This window comes from Halichoerus grypus, chromosome 3, assembly GCF_964656455.1.
Source record: "Halichoerus grypus chromosome 3, mHalGry1.hap1.1, whole genome shotgun sequence".
Lineage (NCBI taxonomy): Eukaryota > Metazoa > Chordata > Mammalia > Carnivora > Phocidae > Halichoerus > Halichoerus grypus.
In genome coordinates, this window is record NC_135714.1 from 39,730,781 (window position 1) to 39,746,792 (window position 16,012).

Here is a 16,012-nt window from a genome sequence, read left to right on the forward strand (position 1 = left end):
TAAGCAATGCCTTCACCTGCCTTGTGAAGTTTACAGATCAGAGAAAGAAAGATTGAAAAAAATCATTGTACCAATAACTTGTTAGAGATAGGTAGTACAAAGTAAAAGTGAAAGATGATGTTATACAGGGAAAGCGAATCTAAACTGGAAGATCAGAGAGACTGTACTGAGGAAGTGACATTTAAGCTGAAACCTGAAGATGTCCAGCCAGTCGAGGGAGGGGAACATGGATTCTAGACAGAGGACACAGCAAAAGTATATGCTGTAGAGATGGAAAGGAGCTGGATGCCTTCAAGGAACAGAGACTGCTGAGCTGGAAGGTTGGACCGAGAAACGGAAGGAATTGCAGATTCACGGAGACAGAAGGGCAGGCTGCTGGACCCCAGGCCATATTGAGGACTTTTAAGATTTGAATTGGGGAAATGAGAAGCTCCTGAAGGGCTTTAAGCAGGAGAGGGAAAGGATCACATTTGTGCTTTTAAAGATCACTAGGGCTGTCGTGTACAACAGACTGGAGAGGGCATACATGAAAAGAGGAGCCTATTAGGATGTGGCAGAGATCCCCAGGTGTCTGCCCCAGTATCCACTTCTCATCAGTAAAGGAACCCTGACTTTTAGTTGGGTACATTGATCCTGAGACTAAAAGACTTTCTCAGCTCCCTTTGCAGCCAGGTATGGCCATGCAGCTACACTGCAGTCAATGAGACCTAGGCAGAAGTCCTGTGCGGGGCATCAGGGAAAGCTGGTAAAGAGACCTAACTCAGATGGGAGAAGTCATTCCTTGTTTTCTATCTTTCTTCCTTCTTCCAGCCTGCAATGCAGTCAAGATGGCTGGAACTCCAGCAGTCATCTTGAGCCAAAATAAAATATATAAGCAAAGATGATAGAAGGGAAACACAGGATCTAAGATCCCTGGATTGGATCCACCATACCCATTCAGGATAGCCTGCTTCCAGTCTTCCCACCCCCTCACTGCCCCCACCAACATTGAAAGATAAAAAAAAAATCTTTTTTGTTTCAGCTACTATTATTGAGGGGTCCTATGTGATACATAGCCTAAGTCAAACCTAACTGATACAGAGGCTACTGTATTCACCCAAGAAGAGGCCGTGGCAGCTTGGATCATGGTGGTAAAGAGATGGGAAGAAGGGCAAAACAGATATATTTAGAAGGCAGAATTGGCAAAACCTGTCAAGAGTCCAGACATGAGGGAGAAGGGTAAGTTTAGACCAACTTCCAGGTTTCCAGCACAAGCACCTGGGTAGACTGTGGTAGAAACACTGAGCTAGAGACAGCGGGGACCTCTTGGATTTCTTTTCAGACATGTTGAGTTTGAGATACCTGAGAAAACTCTTAGACCACAGAAGAGATATCAGGCTGGGAAATATAGACTGGAGAAGTCATCAGCACAGAACTCCTAACCAAAGCCACTGGAATGGATGACGCCTCCTAAAGCAAGTGCAGGAAAGAAAAGTCCGTGGAAACAACCCCGAGGAACACCAACTCCTGAAGGAGACAAGAACGAGCAGCCAGGAAGGAAGTTCACATCAGGAAATAAAAGCCAGTTCTTCATTGCATGAACAAGAAGGACTCAGGGCTATCACAAGGGCAGGGGGTCACTTCCCATGGGTGATGTAAGAACAAGTCAGCAGGATCTAAGAGACGCAGGCAGGCTGAAAGAAGGAAAAGGAAAGAGGAGAAAGGAACAAGGAAAGAAGAAAGTTCTCAGTCTGGCCTGGCAAGAGGGGGCTCTGAGACTTGAGACTTGGAGGGGGCTACATCCAGGGGAAGGAGAGGAGAAGTAGTCTCCTTACCACCCTCCCACCCCCCCACTCCCCAGAAAACCAAGAGCCAGTCAGTGGTTGGACAACTCACAAAGTCAGAGTCACAGGTGCAATCCTAGGCTGCCCGATTCCAGCACACAGGGGCTGGTTTTTAGATGAACAGGCTTTCATCCACCACACTGGAACTTCTTTCAAACAATTATCTTAAATTTTCCATTGTTAATTAAAGTTTTAAAGGAGTGTGGGATAGACGGTAAGGAATTTAATTTACTCAAATCGACATAAGCAGTCAAAAAGAGAGAAAAGATTTTTACAGACACCAAGGGTTTAACAGTAACAGCAACATTACTAACTTTTCTTCAAGGCTCACTCTATGGCAAATTTTGCTTTAAATTCCTTTAGTGCATGTTTTAGATGCATGTCTCAACTGAGTCTTCCCCTATGAGGTAGTAACCACTATTGTCCCCATTTCACAGATGAAGAAACTGAGGTACAAATATTTAAGTTTCCCGTTAGTCTCGTGTCATATAAACTAGTGAATGACAGAGCCTAGGATTTGGACACCGGCCGTCTAACATCAGAACCAGTGCTTCTTGTTTTATTCAGAAAATCTGCTTTCCTTAACTCTAAAAAAGAACATTTCCAGCCATTACATTAGCTAGTGGAAAAATAATTATGCAAAACCATAGGCAGGAAAATAATCTCTACTTCACTTGAAAACTGAGGGAACTGGTCAAAGAGAGGGAAGTTGCTTTTCTTTTCTTTAACTGGTCTGTTTGGGAACCCAGAAAAAAAGGAACCCAGGTTTTAGTCAGCTCATGGTATCCTGGTCTATTTTTCCCCAGACCTGTTCCTCTGCAGCAAGGCCCCCTTGAACGTGCTTGTGACAACGGGATACTGTGCAGACAATTCGGTCAGCCCCCCACCCGTGAGAACAGAGCAAGGTGTGACCCCAACACGGGACCCAGACACGGAGGAGGTCAGGTGCAGGAAACTGTTCCACTTTTAGTCAAAGTTTACTGATGTAAAAGTGAGTCTGAAGCAGTGTGTCTGGGGCACTGGAACAAAAGAAATAATATTTCCACTGGAGACACAAATTGCAAACCTCAGTGTTTCAAATGAAGGCCTTTCAGGAGAGAAACATCACTGAGAATTCAGTCTGGTTATGAAGCTATAGTGAGATGTCTGGGCTAAGCAGTCATAATTAAGCATGATTTGGGTCAACACAGAGAACCTTTCAAGCACAGAGGCTTTCCAGACACACACACATGCACGCACACACACACACACACACACACAGAAGCTGAGTATCAAAATGAGGATGTGCACAACTCAGGAAGCCATTATTAGAAACCCACCATATATCAAGTTGTATGCAGGCGCTGGGAGGGGAAGGCAGACATAATAAGATATGAGCAGGCACAGTGTTTGGACTTTCTCAATTTTCTTTCCTATTTTGCATTCAGTTAGTGTGCTGAGGAGAGTAAACAGCAGGCTCGAGACTGCTCTTCTTAGGAAGGCCTCCTTGCTTTCTACCCTTGGCTGACATCTGGGAACTTGGACCTTGGGAAGGTCCCACCATTTCCAGCACTGGCAAGACTAGCTCATTGTGCCTAAACTGTTGGTACAAACAACATGGCTTATGCTGAGCACCTGCTTTTGCCTTCTGGAGTCTGCAATTCTGGAACATGCTAGACAGAGGGTGCCTGTATCACTCATCAGTCCCCAGTAAAAAACGTTGGGCACAGAGTGAGTCTCCAATGAGCTTCCTGGTATTTCGTGTATTGTCACAACTCACTGCTGGCGGTTTTAAGCATGTCCTATGTGACTCCCCTGAGAAAGGGCTCTTGCAAGCTTGTGCCTGGCCTCCTCTGGACTTTACCCCATGTGCCTTTTCCCTTTGCTGATTTTGTGTTGTATCCTTTTGCTGTAATAAATGGTAGTAATGAGTACAAAAATATGGTGAGTCCTGTGAGTCCCCCCAGCAATTAATGGAAATAACGGAACCTGGGAGTGGTCTTGGAGACACCCCCTCCATCCCTCCAAAGCAGTTGATGAATTGGTATAAGTTTTAGAGTAAGAAAGACCTGATTTAAATCCCAACTTCGATGCTTATCAGTTGTGAATCACTGAATTAGTCAACATGTTCTCTAAACTGTGGATTTCTCTGAAAATAAGTTAGTAAAACCTGCCTCAAAAGACTGTGGTGAAGATTAAATATGTGGTAGACACTCAATGACATTATATCCTTTCCTCTTTAGACTAATATGTGAATGGCAGCCCTACAATTGTACAGTGCCCACCCTGCACAACACCAGGGAGCCCTAATGAGGCTCACTTCACTCCACTGATGTAATAGAGTCAGCTCATGCCAGTTCATAAGAGCCTACTGTGCATACCACTTCCCTAGTCCACTTTTTTTTTTTTTAAGATTTTATTTATTTGACAGAGAGAGACAAAGCGAGAGAAGGAACACAAGCAGGGGGAGTGGGAGAAGGAGAAGCAGGCTTCCCGCTGAGCAGGGAGCCCCATGCGGGGCTCAATCCCAGGACCCTGGGATGATGACCTGAGCCGAAGGCAGACGCTTAACAACTGAGCCACCCAGGCGCCCCACCTGCTCCACTTTCAATGTCATGTTAGTGGCTGGAAATCTATCATGGTGGGAGTATTTACACCCCAGAAACTGGCAAACGCTGAAAATCAGGGCTTCTCCCTCGACTACCAATTGCTAAACATTTACTACACCACTGAACCCTTCATAAAAAAATCAAAAAAAGATGGAATTCCTGCCAGACAGGTTTTTTTGCCTAACCAAAAACAGCAAGCATATATGCATTTTAAAAAGAAATAGCGTGCATGAAAAGATGTTCAACACTATTAGCCATAAAGGAAATGCAAATCAAAACCACAATGAGCTACCACTTCATACTAAGTAGGATGGCTAGAATCAACAAGACAGATAATAACAAGTGTCTTACTGAGGATGTAGAGAAAATGAAACCCTCATACACGTCTGGGGGGAATATAAAATATTGCAGCCCCCTTGGAAGATAGTCTAGCAGTTCCTCAAAATGTTAAACATAGTTACCCAATGACCCAGCAAGAGAAATGAAAATGTAGGTAACACAAAAACGTGTACATGAATATTCAGAGCAGCTCTATTCATAATAGCCAAAAGGTGAAAACAACCTGAATATCCATCAACAGATGAATGAATAAACAAAACGTGGTATATCCATATAATAGAACATTAGTTATAAAAAGGAATGAGGTTCTGATACATGCTACAGTATGAATGAATCTTGAAAACATTATGCTAAGTCAAAGAAGCCAGACACACAAAAGTAACATATTGTATGATTCTATTTATATGAAATATCCAGAATAGGCAAATCCATAAGGACAGGAGGCAGATTAGTGGTTGCCAGAGGCTGGGAGGAGGGGGGATTAGGGATTGACTGCTTAATGCATATGATGTTTCTTTCTTTTCTTTTCTTTCTTTCTTTTTCTTTCTTTCTTTCTTTCCTCTCTCTCTCCTTTGCTTTCCTCTCATGGCCTTCCTTGTATCATCAGTCTTTAGGATTCTATAATGTTTAGTCTATTTGTTTACACTGGCAGCCCTTCCCTTTGAATATTTTAGTGACCTTGATAGCTTCCAGCTGTTTTTTTCTTTCTTCTTTTGTTTTGAGGAATGACTGCAGCTACATGCAGTTTTTCAAGTGTTAATTATGTAATTTTGTGCACCTGGATTTATGTGACCTAATATGATCTGACTTTTCAGACGATTGATAATGACAATCAAATGAGCATTAATAATGATAACTATTTTTTTAAAGATGCAAAATGTTTTCACTCCCATTTTCTAATAAGATTTTCACAACTGTGTGAAATAGGTAAAGCAGATGCTACTCCCCCTGCCTTTGCCCTTCAGGCTCAAGATTATTGATCTTCAGAGTAATTATGTGACTCCCTGATTCCTAAAGACCAAACCAGCACTGGACCCCAAGTTTGCTGACTCCTGATTCTTACCTTTGATAGCCATAGAGACTCTTAAATGCTAGAGGTAAAAGTGCAGAATGTTATGTCTAGAGCTTAGTAATTTAAATTTAGGGACTAAAAACAATTAGCAAAGAATCTAATTAAACCTCTTTCTAAATAAAAACAAACAGAACAAAAAATACTTCTAGTGATGTGCAGGTGTCCCTATAAAGGAGATGCAATTTTTATTGCAGTTTAGGAACCAATGGATCATCACAGAATATATGGGAAGCAGCTCATTTTTACTTTCAAAAGATGCTTTAATGAATTTTTTATGTAAAATAAGAGAAACTATGAATTCTAAGTTTTGTTGTAATTTTTTTTGCTCCCGATCACTTTATTTTTAAACTATTTTAAATATTTAATCCCCTGCCCCCCTTCACCATTTCTCTTGCCCCCAACCCCCACCTTGGGCAACCACCAATCTGTTCTCTATATCCATAAGCTTGGTTTTCTTGTCACTGTTGGGTTTTTGGTTTTATTTTTTAGATTCCACATATAAGAGAACTCATACAATATTTGTATTGCTCTGACTGATATATTTCACTTAGCACAATGACCTTGAGGTTCATCCATGTTGTTGCAAATGGCAAGATTTCATTCTTTTTTATGGCTATGTATGTATGTATATACATACCACCTCCTCTTTATCCATTCACCCATCAATGAATACTTAGGTTGTTTCCTTATCTTGGCTATTGTAAACAATGCTGCAATGAACATGGGGGTGCATATACCTTTTTGAGTTAGTGTTCTTTTTTTTCTTCAGATAAATACCCTGGAATTGCTGGATCATATGGTAGTTCTACTTATAATTTTTTAAGGAACTTCCATATTGTTTTCCATAGTGTCTGCACCAATTCACATTCCCACCAACAAAGCACAAGAGTTCCCACTTCTCCACATCTCACCAACACCTGTTATTTCTTGTGCCTTTGATAACAGCCATTCTAACAGGTGTGAAGTGATAGCTCATTGTGATTTCCTTGATAGTGATGTTAAGCATCTTTTCATGTACCTGTTGGCCATCTGTATGTCTACTTTGGAAAAATATGTATTAAGATCTTCTGTCCATTTTTTAATCAGATGGGATTTTTTTGCTCTTGACTTGTATGAATTCTTTATATATTTTGGATATTAACCCCTTATCATATATATGATTTGCAAATATTTCCTCCCATTCAGTAGGTTGCCTTTTCATTTTGTTGATGGTTTCCTTTGATGTGCAGAAATTTTTTTAGTTTGATGTAGTCCCCTTTATTTTTGGTTTATTTTCCTTTACGTCTGGTGTCATAACCAAAAAATCATCTCCAAGACTAACTATATCAAGGATTACCACCTATGTTTTCTTCTAGGATTTTTATGGTTTCAGGTCTTATGTTCAAGTCCTTTACCCATTTTGAATAAATTTTTGTGTATGGTGTAAGAAAGTGGTCCGATTTCATTCTGTTGCATGTGGCTGTCCAGTTTTCCAAACGCCATTTATTAGAGAGACTGTCCTTTCCCCAGTGTGTATTCTTGGCTCCTTTTCATAAATTAACTGATCATATATGCATAGGTTTATTTGGGGGCTCCTATTCTGCTCTATTAATCTATATGTCTGTTTTTATGCCTGTACCATACTGTTTTGATTACTATAGCTTTGTTAACATAGTTTGGAATCAGGGAGTGTCATACCTCCAGCTTTGTTCTTCTTTCTGAAGATTGCTTTAGCTATTTGGAGTCTTTTGTGTTTCCATACAAATTTTAGGATTGTTCCATTTCTGTGAAGAATGCCACTGGAATTTTGATTGGAATTGCACTGAATCTGTAAATCACTTTGGGCAGTATAGACATTTTAACAATATTAATTCCTCCAATTCAGGATCATGGAATATCTTTCCATTTATTTGTCTCTTCTTCAATTTCTTTCATTAATGTCTTGTAGTTTTCAGGAAACAGGTGAAACTGATTCCTAGGAATTTTATTCCTTTTGATGTAATTTAAATGGGATTATCTTCTTAATGTCTGATAGTTTTTTATTAATGTATAGAAATGCAACAGATTTTTTTGTATTGATTTTGTGTCCTACAACTTTACTAAATTCATTTATTAGTTCTAACAGTTTTTTCATGAGTTCTTTTGTATATAATGTCATGTCATCTGCAAATAGTGATAGTCTTACTTCTTCCTTTCCAATTTGCATGTCTTTTATTTCTTTTTCTTGCCTAATTGTTCTGGCTAGGACTTCCAATACTATGTTGAGTAATACTGGTGAGAGTGGACATCCTTGCCTTGTTCCTGATATTAGATGAAAAGCTTCTAGCTTTTCACTACTGAGTATGATGTTAGCTGTGAGCTTGTCATATATGGCCTTTATTATGTTGAGATATGTTCCCCCTATATCTGCTTTGTTGAGTTTTTTTTTAAGATTTTATTTATTTATTTGAGAGAGAGAGCATGAACGTGGGGAGGGGCAGAGGGAGAGGGAGAAGCAGACACCCCGCTGGGCAGGGAGCCCAATGTGGGGCTTGATCCCAGGACCCTGAGATCGTGACTTGAGCCGAAGGCAGATGCTTAACCAACTGAGCCACCCAGGCACCCCTGTTGAGAGTTTATATCATAAATGGAATTTGAATTTTGTCAAATTCTTTTTCTGCATCTATTGAGATGATTATATGATTTTTATCCATCATTTTGTTAATGTAGCATATCACATCGACTGACTTGCAGATGTTGAACCATCTTTGAATCCTTGGAATACATTCCACTTGATCATGGCATGTAATACTTTTAACATATTGTTATATTCAGTGCACTGATACTTTGTTGAGGATTTTTTACATCTATGTTCATAAGGGATATTGCCCTGTAATTTTCTTTTCTCATGGCATTCTTTTTTTTTTTTTTTTTAAAGATTTTATTTATTTATTTGACAGAGAGAGAGAGCAAGCACAAGCAGGGGGAAGAGCAGGCAGGGGAGAAGCAGTCTCCCTGCCAAGCAAGGAGCCCGACGCGGGGCTCGATCTCAGGACCCTGGGATCATGACCTGAGCCGAAGGCAGCCACTTAACCAACTTGCCCTTTTCTTGTGACATTCTTTTGGGTTTTGATATCAGGGTAATGCAGCCTCATAAAATGAGTTTGGAAGAATTCCTTTCTCTTCTATTTCTTGGAAGAGTTTGAGAAGGGTTGGCATTAATTCTTCTTTGACTATTTGGTAGAATTCATCAGTAAAGCCAACTTGTCCTGGGCTTTTGTTTGTTGACAAGTTTTTGACTACTGATTCAATCTCCTTGCTAGTAATTGGTCTGTTCAGATTTTCTATTTCATCATGATTCAGTCTTGGTAGGGGGTATGTTTCTAGGAATTTATTAATTTCTTCTAAGTTGTTCAGTTTGGTGGTATATAATGGTTCACAGTAGTTTCTTATGATCCTCTGTATTTCTGTGGTGTCAGTTATTAACAGCCCTTTTCTTTCTCATTTTGTTGATTTTATGTTTTCAAAGAACCAGCTCTTAACTTCACTGATCTTTTTTTTTTTTTTTTTTTGCTTGTTTAGTCCCTATTTCCTTTACTTCTGCTCTAATCTTTGTTATTTCCTTCCTTCTTCTAACTTTGGGCTTCATTTGTTCTTTTTTTTAGTTCCTTGAGGTATAAAGTTAGGCTGTTTATTTTAGACCTTTCTGGCTTCTTGAGGTATGCATTTATCACTACGTATTCCCTTCTCAGAACTTTTTTTGTTGCATTCTATAAATTTTGGTATGTTATATTTTTATTTTCATTTGCCTAAATGTATTTTTTTATTTCTCTTTTGATTTCTTCTTTGACCCATTGGTAGATCAGTAGCATGTTGTTTAATCTCCTAATATTTGTGAATTTTCCAGTTTTCTTCACATAACTGATTACTACTTTCATACCACTGTGATCAGAAAAGATGCTTGATATGATTTTAATTCTCTTAAATTTATTTAGACTTGTTTCTACCACATGATCTATCCCAGAAAAAAACTTCTCTAAGAAAATAAATTACATACTCATGTGGAGCCCCCATTTTTGCAACTGCTGCCCAAAGGACACCTCCAGATAGCCTGTCTCTGGTGGCCAGTGGGGCTTATGCTCGTGGTCCAATAGGACTGTGTATATTTGCATACTTTTAAAAGCTGTTGTCTATGGGTCTGGCTTCCAATCAGCCTAAATCTAGGTGCTGAGATCCTCTTCCCCTGTGGGATAGTGACAGGTCTTGGCACACCCTCAACTACTGGGAGCTATTAAAAATATAATAGGCTGCTTGGGCAAACACAAACAAGATCTAGAGCAAGGTTGAATGACAAAGTGCATGTCCTACATGAGCCCACTCCTTTAGACCTGGGAAAGGTGGGTGTTTCACCTACTGCATAGAAACCAAAACAGAGAGTCAAGAAAAATGAAGAAACAGAGGAATATGTTCCCAGTTAAAGAATAAGATAAAACCTAAAAAAAAAAAGCCTTAATAAAATAGAGATAAGTAATTTACCTGATAAAGAATTCAAAGTAATGGTTATAAAGATGCCCATTGAACTGGGAGAAGAATGGATGAACCCAGTGAGAACTTCAACAAAGAGATAAGAAATATACAAAAAGGGGCGCCTGGGTGGCTCAGCCGTTTAGCGTCTGCCTTCGGCTCAGGTCATGATCCAGGGTCCTGGGATCGAGCCCCACATCGGGTTCCTTGCTCAGCACGGAAACCTGCTTCTCCCTCTCCCACTCCCCCTGCTTGTGTTCCCTCTCTCGCTGTCTCTCTCTCTCTGTCAAAAAATAAAAAAATAAAAATCTTAAAAAAAAAAGAAATATACAAAAATATCAAGTGGAAGTCATAGAGCTGAAGAATACAATAACTGAACTGAGAAATACACTAGAGGGGTTCAACAGCAGACTAGATGAAGCAGAAGAAAACATCAGTGAACTCAAAGACAAGGCAGTAGAAGTCACCCTATCAGAGCAGCCAAAAGAAAAAAGAATTTAAATAAAGTGAAGATAGCTCAAGGGACTTATGGAACAATATCAAACAGACTAACATTCACATTATAGGGATCCCAGAAGGAGAAGAGAGAGAGAAAGGGGCAGAATCTTATTTAAAGAAATAATGGCTGAAAACTTCCCTAATATGGGAAGTGAAACAGGTATCAAGAGCCAGGAAGACTAGAGTTCAATAAGATGTACCCAGAGAGACCCAAACCAAGATACATTATAATTAAAATATCAAAAGTTAAAGACAAGGAAAGAATCTAAAAGCAGCAAGAAAAAAAAATTTGTTACATACAAGGGAAGTCCAATGAGACTATCAGATTTTTCAGCAGAAACTTTACAGTCCATAAGAGAGTGGCACAATAAAATCAGAGAGCTAAAAGAAAAAAATGTCCAACCAAGAATATACTACCCAACAAAGTTATTCAGAATTAAAGGAGAGAGAGAGTTTTTCACATAAGAAAAGCCAAACAAGTTCATCACCACTAAACAGGCCTTACAAGAAATGTGGGGTTTTTTTTTAACATTTATTTATTTATTTGAGAGAAGGAGAGAGCAGGGGGAGGGGTGGAGGAAGAGGGAGAGAGAGAATCCCAAGCAGACTCCCCACTGAGTGCGCATCCCAACATGGGGCTTGATCCCAGGAACCTGATATCACGATCTGAGGTGAAATCAAGAGGTGAAATCAAGCTGGTCAACCGACTAAGCCACCCAGGTGCCCCATGGCCTTACAAGAAATGTTAAAGGTGGGCACCTGGGTGGCTCAGTTGGTTAAGTGACTGCCTTCGGCTCAGGTCATGATCCTGGAGTCCCAGGATCGAGTCCCGCATCGGGCTCCCTGCTCAGCAGGGAGTCTGCTTCTCCCTCTGACCTCCCCTCTCTCATGCTCTCTCTCTCTCAAATAAATAAATAAAATCTTCAAAAAAAAAAAAATGTTAAAGGAACACCTTTGAATGGAAAAGAAAGGGTACCAATTAGGAACAAGAAAACATGAAAGAATAAATCTCACTGGAAAGGTAAATATACAGTAAACGTAGTGGGTTAATCACTTACAAATGTAGTATGAAGAGTAAAAGACAAGAGTAGTAAAAATAACTATGATTACAATTATTAGTAAGAGATACATAAGATTAAAAGAGTAAAATGTGACATCAAAAACATAAAGCATGGGGGAAGACTAAAAATGTAGAGTTTTAGAATGTGATCAAACTTAAGTTGTTATCAACTTAAAATATATAAGTTGTTATATGTACATCTCATGATAATCACAATGCAAAAACCTATAGTAAATACAAAAAAGATAGAGACAAAGGAACATAAATATACCATTAAAGAAAGTCATCAAATGACAGAGAACGAGAGAAAAAAAGGGAACAGAAAAGGAACTACAAAAACAGCCAGAAAACAATTAATAAAATGGCAATAAATACATACCTATCAATAATTACTTCAAATGTAAATGAACTAAATTCTCCAATCAAAAGACACTGAGTGGCTATATGTATTAAAAAAAAAAAAAAAAAGACCTACCTATATGCTGCCTATAAGAGACATTTTTTTTTTCTTTTGGCTCTTTTCAGTTTATTTCATGAAGGAGTTACACTAGTCCAAGTTAAAAGCAGATCCCAAATGGTTACATCATACAAGCTGTGAGGTTTTTAAACTTGTAACAAGAGACAGAAGGGAAATTCTACTCATTTCAAGGAAATCCTCACTTAAGCTTCAGTGAGCCAAAAGCACTTAAAACCATGAACCTCTAGCTGGTCGTCCTCAGCCAGTCCAATCTCTCTGAATTGGCGTATGTTCTTGCACTGGTCACCCTGTAGCTGAATTACTTCTCCATACTCTGGATATTCAATTACAGTACCATTACAAACAAATTTCTTCTTAAACGCCTTCACAGCTTCTTTTTATCATAATCATCAGCAATCTGTTGGACAGCAGTAAGGTTCTCCTGCTGGTTCTCTGTTGATTCTTGTATGGATATAATCCTCAGTGCCAGCAGGAAGCAGATCATCACCCTTACTTGCATCAGCAAATGGGTTGAAAGAGTGGAGGTTCCCGATAGCAGACATAAGATACGATTCCTTTTCCTGGGTGGAAATGGCCTGCAGAAGGCAGTGGTGGGAGAAGGCAGGCACGGGAGAAGGAGCATCAGGAAGCAAGGGGACTTAAGGGAGAGACCACTGAGTCCTCGGAAGTGGTTCAGTGACTGGAGCCAAGAGACTCATTCTAGATGTAAAGACACAAACAGACTGAAAGTGAAGGGATGGAAAAAAGATGTTACATGCAAATGGAAACCAAAGGAATGTTAGGGTAGCTATACTTACTTCAGAAAAAAATAGACTTTAAAACAAAGACTGTAGTAAGAATCAAAGAATGGCATTACATAATAATAAAGGGGTCATTCCAACAAGAGGAATAACATTTGTAAATATTCATGCACCCAACATAGGAGCACCTAAATATATAAAGCAAATATTAACAGACTTAAAGGTAGAAATAAACAGAAACACAGTAATACTAGGGGTCTTTAATACCCCCGCTTGCATCAATGAATAGAGCATCCAGACAGAAAATCAATAAGCAAATATCAGCCTTAAATGACACGTTAGACCAGATGAACTTAACAGATTTTTTTTTTTGTCAGAGAGAGAGAGAAAAAGAGAGAGAGAGAGCACAAGCAGGGGGAGCGGCAGGCAGAGGGAGAAGCAGGCTCCCAGACCCTGGGATGATGACCTGAGCCGAAGGCAGATGCTTAACCAACTCAGCCACCCAGGCATCCTGGACTTAACAGATATTTACAGAACATTCCATCCAAAAGCACCAGAATACACATTCTTCTCAATGTGCACACAGGACTTTCTCAAGGTTTCTGTTTGGGGTGAGGAAAAGCTTTGGAACTAGAGAGTGGTGATTATAGCACAACATGATCACTGCACTTACTGCCACTGAACTGGACAGTTTAAAATGGTTACAATGGGGGGTGCCTGGGTGGCTCAGTCGTTAAGCGTCTGCCTTTGGCTCAGGTCATCATCCCAGGGTCCTGGGATCAAGCCCCGCATCGGGCTCCCTACTCAGCCGGAAGCCTGCTTCTCCCTCTCCCAATCCCCCTGCTTGTGTTCCCTCTCTCACTGTCTCTCTCTCTGTCAAATAAATAAATAAAATCTTTTAAAAAATAAAATAAATAAAATAAAATAACATGGTTACAATGGTAAGTTTTATCTGTATTTTACCACAATAAACAAAAAAAAAGCATTAGGAGAATTAAAAAACAAGCCACAAAGTACAAACAAGTATCTGCAAAGCATATATGAACAAGGAGTTTGATTCAGAACACATGTTATATCTTTTTTTTTAAGATTTTATTTATTTATTTGACAGAGAGAGACACAGCGAGAGAGGGAACACAAGCAGGGGCAGTGGGAGAGAGAGCAGGGAGCCCGATGTGGGGCTCAATCCCAGGACCCCAGGATCATGACGTGAGCCGAAAGCAGACCCTTAACCGACTGAGCCACCCAGGCGCCCCTATGTTATAGCTTTTAAAAATAAATAAGAAAGCATAAAAAATCTAATTGAGAAAAGGAGGGGGACGCCTGGGTGGTGCAGTCGGTTAAGGTCTACCTTCAGCCCAGGTCATGATCCCAGGGTCCTGGGATTGAGTTCCACATCAGGCTCCTTGCTTGGCAGGGAGCCTGCTTCTCCCTCTTCCGCTCCCCCCGCTCCGGCTCTCAATCTCTCTCTGACAAATAAATAAAATATTTTTTTGAAAAAAGGAGGAAAAATATCTAAATGGGCACTTCAACAGGGAGTAAATGCCAATGGACACTGAAAATATGCAGACTTGCTCATCCTCTGTAGTAATCAAAGAAATGCAGGTTGAAAAAACAGTGAAACACCACTATCCACACACCAGAACATGGCTGCTCAGAGGCAGGGGTGAGGCTCAGGGCTGAGAACAGGGAAGTGCCAAAGTCTGAGCAGAAAGCAAAGAGGGGAGGGTCTCCTATTCCCTACAGCCAACAACCACTGCCAATATATGTGGACATTTAATAACTATTTTAAGATCTAAGAATCATATGTGGCCATGAAAAAGATTCTGGTGAATTATTCATATAAATCCAATTTCCTCCTTTTAAGGTAGAAACTGGGGCACTGACTGGATTAATGACCTCCCCAAGGTCAAACTGGTTAGCAGAACCAAAACTAAACCTTCAACCTTCTCCCTGCCATTTCATGTTCCACTGTGCCCCAGTGTCTTGATGTGCAAAAGCCAAATTTTGTGACTGCCCACTTATAACCCACTAAAATCTTCCTATCACATTAAAAAAAAAAAAAAATCAAAAGTCTTTTCCATGGCCCACAAAGCCATCCATGCGTGATCTTGCCCAGGTCTCTGGCCTCGTCCCCCAACCATACCCCACTCCACCCCTCCCCCACTTCCATTTCGGCCCATGGGCTCTCTGCTGTTCCCTGATAAGGAAGCACCTGCTGCCCCTCTTGAGGCCTTGCATTCCTGGCTTCCCCTCCCCCAAGGTTTCCAGATGGCCTGCCTCATTCTTCTTAAGATCTCCATTCCCCACCCCCACCACCCACCAAAAAAAACCCCCAAACAAGCAGACAAACCAAAAAAACAAACAAGCATGCAAGGCCCCACCCCTCCCATCCTGCTTTGCTTTTCATCAAGGTGGGAGATGTGTATTGGCTTATCTGTATGCTGTCTGTCTTTCTCCTCTAAAATATAAGTCCATGAGAACAGGACATTTGCTTTATATACTTTTTGGGTCCTCAGAGCCTAGAACAGTATCTGCCACAAATAGGCACTTAAAATATTTTTGTTAAATTAATTGATTCAAGTAAAAAGAAACTTTTTTTTTTCCAGCTAGAAAAGTAGGGTAGAGGTGTCTAGGGAACTTCCAAGTCAAATGGCCTGGGTTTGAACCTTATTATCCCACCAATTGGTAGTGACTATAAATTACAAATCTAGATGTCTCTGCTTTTAAATTTTATATTTCAGTCGATTCAGAAGGTTCACTGTTACTGGTTATGTATGTTCTTCTACCATCCCCCATGAATAACTTCCCTCCAGCACGCACAGTTTATAACTTGCTCAGCAAAGAAATATTTAACCCCACTCTTTTGTATATTCCTACTTTGAATTTAAAATGCTTTTATTTTTGTTAACTTTTTAAAAATTGTTTTCTT

The 16,012-nt window shown here is 40.0% G+C and overlaps 1 protein-coding gene and 1 pseudogene across 2 annotated transcripts in view; both read right to left on the reverse strand.

Annotated features, from left to right (window-relative positions):
• TEC (tec protein tyrosine kinase) overlaps positions 1–16,012 on the reverse strand; it is a 137,846-nt gene that overhangs the window by 57,140 nt on the left and 64,694 nt on the right. The window lies entirely within an intron of this gene.
• Positions 12,523–13,096, reverse strand: LOC118536292 (eukaryotic translation initiation factor 1 pseudogene; annotated as a pseudogene).